This window comes from Muntiacus reevesi, chromosome 11 (assembly GCF_963930625.1).
Source record: "Muntiacus reevesi chromosome 11, mMunRee1.1, whole genome shotgun sequence".
Classification (NCBI taxonomy): domain Eukaryota; kingdom Metazoa; phylum Chordata; class Mammalia; order Artiodactyla; family Cervidae; genus Muntiacus; species Muntiacus reevesi.
Window position 1 is genome coordinate 33,297,481 of NC_089259.1, and position 5,903 is coordinate 33,303,383.

Consider the following 5,903-nt stretch of genomic DNA (forward strand, 5'->3'; position numbering starts at 1 on the left):
ACAAGGTATGAATGCTAAGCGTTTGGTAAGATGCTGACGCCCATGTCATGAATGGAAGTTGCAGAGGGTCCTGCACTGTCATCCCTGCCTTAATGGCAAGAGCAACTCAGGCAACAACCACACCCCTGCTACCAGATAAAGTCATTCCACAGTCCAACCAAGTCTTAAAGGCTCAATTTCGCCTTCCCAGCACAAGCTTTGTTCTCTTTTTAAAGGACAAGGAAATCCTAGCATGAGAGCAACAACCGAGGCATAAATCCAAACTTGGCATTTCCTGGGTCTTACTTAGTTACAGTATCTTCATAAACTGTCTAAAAGCCAAGATGATCAAATTCCCTTAAAATGAAAGAGTTGTTACCAATCACATGGCAATCTCTCAAAGCTGCTGTAACCAAGTTGACCTCACCTCACAACAACTGAGGAAGAAGGGGCTGCAGGTGAGGGCAGGAGGAAGTGAGGAGCACAGCCCCACGGCCAAGGGTGTGTGGCTCTGGTGGCCACCGGAGGGTTGAGGTCCTCTGATCACTCAGCCAGCAGGGACACTTAGAGGAAGACAAAGCCCATGCGAGGAAGAAACCAATCCTGTCCCATCGAAATGATGGTGTTTCCTGGGGAAAGAAGGGTCTGTCCCCTCAAGCAGTGGTCAGCAAGAGGAGGACCATGACCTAAGAGGGGGACCACCTGAGCGATGCCCACCTCCAGGTGCCCACAGCCTGTGGTGGGAAACACAGGGCAAACGTAAAAGGTGGGGAACAGGGGCAGGCGGGGTCTTCTAGGGTGCTGCTGGCGGGAGGGAGGGTGCAGAAGCAAGAGGAGAGGATGACAGGATGAAGTGGGGACACAGCAGAGGCCATCACTGCCTGTCTGGGGCCAGGCAGTCTGGCCGCAGAGCACAGAGGCAGGCGGGCTCGAGAGGGACCCACAGAGCATCAGGAACAGAGGACATGCATGGAGACGTGGGTGTGACTCTCCTGCCCACCTCCACCCCAAACTGCGGCAGTATTAGCAACTTTTTAAACTTTTCATCTTGAAATAATTCATCAGATACAAAAAACAGTACAAAAAACTTCCATACACTCTTTATTCAGATTCACAAGTTTAACACTTTATCATCCCCTTTATATTATAACATGTTTTATGTATTTCATATATAATATATAATCACATTCTTTCTGAACCTTATGAGAGTTAGCTGACAATCTCTTGCTCTTCACTCCCAAATCCTTCATCATGCATTTTTTCAAAGACAAAAACATTCTCTTGCATGATAACGAACAATCAACATTCAGAAAAGTGAGCTTTGATTTGGATTACCTCCGTATCAGATTACACCCAGCATCCCAAAAATGTCTTTCCCATCCATTTTACCTGATCCAGAATTCAAGCGTGGCACACAGTGGTCCTGTCTCCTGAATCTAATTTATTCTAGAACACTTCTTCCATCTCCCTGGTCTTTTGTGATACTGGCACCTCTGCAGACTTCAGGCCAGTCACCCCTGGATTTGAATTCGACATGGGTTATGTGTCTGGGCAGAGATGATCAGTAGGAGGCATCATGGCAGGACCTGCATGACAGTGAGCCCCGTGATCCGTGATGGAAGCTTTGATTCCTTCATTGTTAAATCCCCAGGTTTCTTCACTACAGAAGTGTCATTTTTACCCTGTGATTAACACTATGGGGAAGACCTTGAGACAATGTAAATATCCCATTTCCCCCAGACTGTCAACCAACGGTCTCAGCATCCATGACCAATGCCAACCTGAACAGACCTTACTCTGATGGTACACAGTGGGGATTTTCTAACTCTGTTCTTTGTGCATTCATCAGATGACATTCTACTGTAAAGAGCTTTCCTTTATTTTGTTTATCTACTTTTTAGCCCCATGAACCTAGGGGTTCCTACATGATTCAGTGACTCACAGCCCATTCCTGTCCTCATCTATTCTGCCACTCAGGTGACCCCTCGCCTGCAGGGAGCGCCCCTGGCCTGTCAAACTCCTGTGGACTGTTCTATGCCATAAGAGCACTTCTTCACCTTCTGACTTACTGAGACAAGTCAGACTCATCTTGGACTTTCTCCTCCCAACCCTGTGATCAGCCATTCCTCCAAGGAGTGTTGGTTTATTTAGTGGGGCATAATATTTAGAAATGAAGCTCTAAACACACATGTCCTCTGGTATTAGCAACTTCTTACAGGGAAGCATTCAAGTCAGTCTGGGGAGGCAGTGAACTTTGCAGAAGGAATTTCCAACTGGTTGTATGATGTTTAAAGCATGTTTTAGCAAGTCCACAAGAGCTGTGACCCACACTGTCCCTGTTTTTATTTTCAGATGAATGTTGTCGTGGAAACTGTAATGCGACTATTGATCTGAAACCCCAGGTATTGTCTGATGCATGAGCACCTCCAGTCCAGCTGCATGGCTACTTCCTTGACCATTTGTGAAGCCTCTGTATGTGTCAAGAAGAGTAAACTAACCCAAATTGGCTCTTCCTGTACACTGACTTTTTGGCAAGGACACGTAACCCAAACAGGGCGGTTGCATTTATCCTGTAACAAGCACTCAATGTAAGCACAGGATCCACCAGAAGCTGTGAGACTCAGGCAGCTAGAAGCACTGTCCCCTCTCAATGACCGAGCCTGCTGTCTGAGCAAATGGTCCATGTCCTCTGAAGACTTCTCCCAGAGCCTCACAGAGCCTTTCCCATCCCTTCTCTGTCAGCCTCCAAGTCCAGCTGCATTCTACCTCCTGCTTTCATTGGCTGAACCTCACCACATAAACCTAAATGTTTGGCAACATGTTATTCTAGCCTACCACAGTAAAATTAATTTGGGGGAAATAAACGAAATAAGTAAAACCTCACGGGAGGAGTTTACTACTGTTCCATGCCAGTTTCAAAGCTGAAAGTGGAAGGATTAGCCCAAATTTCAGCAGCTAGGTGGCATGAAAAAAAGAAAATATTTATTCTACCCAGAGAAATCTTTAAGCATTGTAAAAATTTTGCTTCAATAAATTGTATCTTGTGCCACTTTATTTCTAAAATTCTTCACTCAATCAAGGGCAGGAAAAAATACTGCAGAGAGGTTTTCAATGGGAAATGGTCGGAATAAAACCCCTTCTCAAATACCTCTGCCTGTTAACTAAATAGAAACTAGAACACATATTCTCAGCTTGTAATAAGATAAAACATGTTCTGTGTTATATCCATAAAAAGATTTTAGACCAATATGTTAATAACTGTTATCACTGAATGATGAAATTATTTTCATATTGTCATATCTATTGCTGCTAAGTTTTCCTCAATGTATATATATAAAACCTTTGTCAGAGACTCAAAAGATAATAATAGGAGTTTACAAATAGCGGAAAAAGAGAAATACCAGTGCCAACAGGGTTAGAAACCTCACAGGAGACGCTGCCAGAGTGGTGGTGAGGAAAACGGCACTTAATTTCACTCCGTAAGATGTTCCACAACTGAATTTAAGCAATTACAAAGATATAAAATTTCCTAGGACAATACCTCCAGAAAACTCATCAGTTTTTCACTTACCAGAGTTTTCTGACAATTCTCAGAAGAAAAGGTTTAGTTGTGAAAGACTGCTTTACCGTGCTGAACCCTAAGACAACATCCACTTCCTGCGGACTCTGGAGACCTGAGTCTCCCTTTGCATGCAGGGCGGGCGGGACCCAGGGCACAGTGAGAAGCCGCTAACCAAGGGCAGCGCACCCCAGATGGTCCTCTGTGCTGTCCTATCTCAGTACACCAAGGAGACACATTCATTCAATGAACGTTTTCTCAAGACCCGCCACGTGCCAGGAGTTTGGCTGAGCACCAGTAACACGAAAATCAACAAAATATGGTCCCCGTCTTCCTCAAAAGTTCAGGACACTGTAAAGCAATTATCCTTCAATTAAAAAATAAATACATTTAATAAAAAAAATTTTTTTAAGTTCAGGACAAGGAAAACAAGTCTATTGAAAGTGGAGAAGGCTTTCTGAGTGGAAGTTCACATAAAGAGAAAGACAGTGAATAAGAAAGGAGCAGGAGGGAGGAGGGCGGGAGCGAGGGGGATGTCTACCCATGCAATGCTCAGCTCCTAAGCACTCTGATAAGCCAACTACTTTAGCCCAAAGCTCTTCAAAGCAGAGAGAAAGCACACTTCTTTGCCTTAATCACTTCTAATATCAAACCACTACTGCCACCTTAATCTCTCCAGTTACCACACCACGTGAAGCGCTTCCTACAACCTCAGAGCTGAGTGCTCCAGACTGAGAGATGGCACCTCGGCAGGAACCTGTGGGTGGCACCCCGGTTCTGACCATTGTGAGGAGGGGGACGGTGGAGAGGGTCAGGCACCCCAAGTGCCATCCGGGGGCCTGGCCAGCAGAGTGAAAGGCGTCTGCAGCAGAAATGTGGTCGTTCCACCCCATGTGCTCAGGACTGACCCTTTCCCACAGGCTAGCCAGACTCCCCAGCTGCCAACCCACAGCCTTGCCTGAAGGAGGACGTTGTCCCTCTCCATCCTTGTTGGGGAGTTCCCCCTTCCCAGGAGCGGCCCTCAACCAACGTCACAGAGGAATCACTTCCCCGCCCCAGCAGGGTCACATGACTGCACTGGCCCCCAAAGCTCCCAGCAGGAATAAGGCTGGATGCCCCCAGGGGAACCTGCATGAGTACCTGCTTCCCTCCTGGGGCTCACCCCCTTCCTGGGTCTCCTAGCATCATGTCCCAGGCAAGCTGCTCGCCCTGGAACTCTTACCTCCAAATCCACCCTGGGACGGCACCCACCCACTGCAGCGCCCCCACCCCCCACTCCCGCTCCAGATGGCTACCAGCTCACTCACCACATTCTACCATCATCCCCAAACAGGGTGGTGACCCCACCAACCGCAGGGAGGCTCACACCATCTCCAAGGCTGCTCCAGACACTCCTCAAGTCACTAGAATCCAGTAACTAGAGTCTGGGAAATCTTTGTTGATTTTATATTTCTAGCACATGGATGGAATACTGTTAAGGATCTTGGTGTGTGTTGATCATTCAATTTAGATAATATATTACTTATTTCCAAAATGTTTCTTAAGCACTTGAACTTTTCTCATATTCCAAGCCACGAGATATTCTAGACACATTATCTATTACAAATTATAACATTTAAAAAGTTATGGGACTTCCTGGGTGGTACAGCAGATAAGAGTCCACCTGTGAGTGCAGGGGACATAAGTTCTATCCCTAGTACAGGAATTCCACACACCACAGAGCAACTAAACCCATGGATTTAGCATCAGGAATTCCCATCAGGGAATCACAACTACTGAAGCCTGTGCACCTAGAGCCTGTGCTCTGCAACAAGAGAAGCCACTGCAATGAGAAGCATGCACACTGCAAGGAAGAGTAGCCTCCACTCACTGCAACTAGAGAAAGCCCCATGCGACAAGGAAGACCTAGCGTAACCCAAAAAAAGCAAATAAAAATAAATAAATTAAAAGTTACAACATTCAGTTCAGTTCAGTTCAGTCGCTCAGTCGTGTCCGACTCTTTGCGACCCCATGAGTTGCAGCACACCAGGCCTCCCTGTCCATCACCAACTCCCAGAGTTTACTCAAACTCATGCCCATCGAGTCAGTGATGCCATCCAGCCATCTCATCCTCTGTCATCCCCTTCTCCTCCTGCCCCCAATCCCTCCCAGCATCAGGGTCTTTTCCAATGAGTCAACTCTTCACATGAGGTGGCCAGAGTATTGGAGTTTCAGCTTCAGCATCAGTCCTTCCAAAGAACACCCAGACTGATCTCCTTTAGGGTGGACTGGCTGGATCTCCTTGCAGTCCAAGGGACTCTCAAGAGTCTTCTCCAACACCACAGTTCAAAAGCATCAATTTTTCAGTGCTCAGCTTTCCTCACAG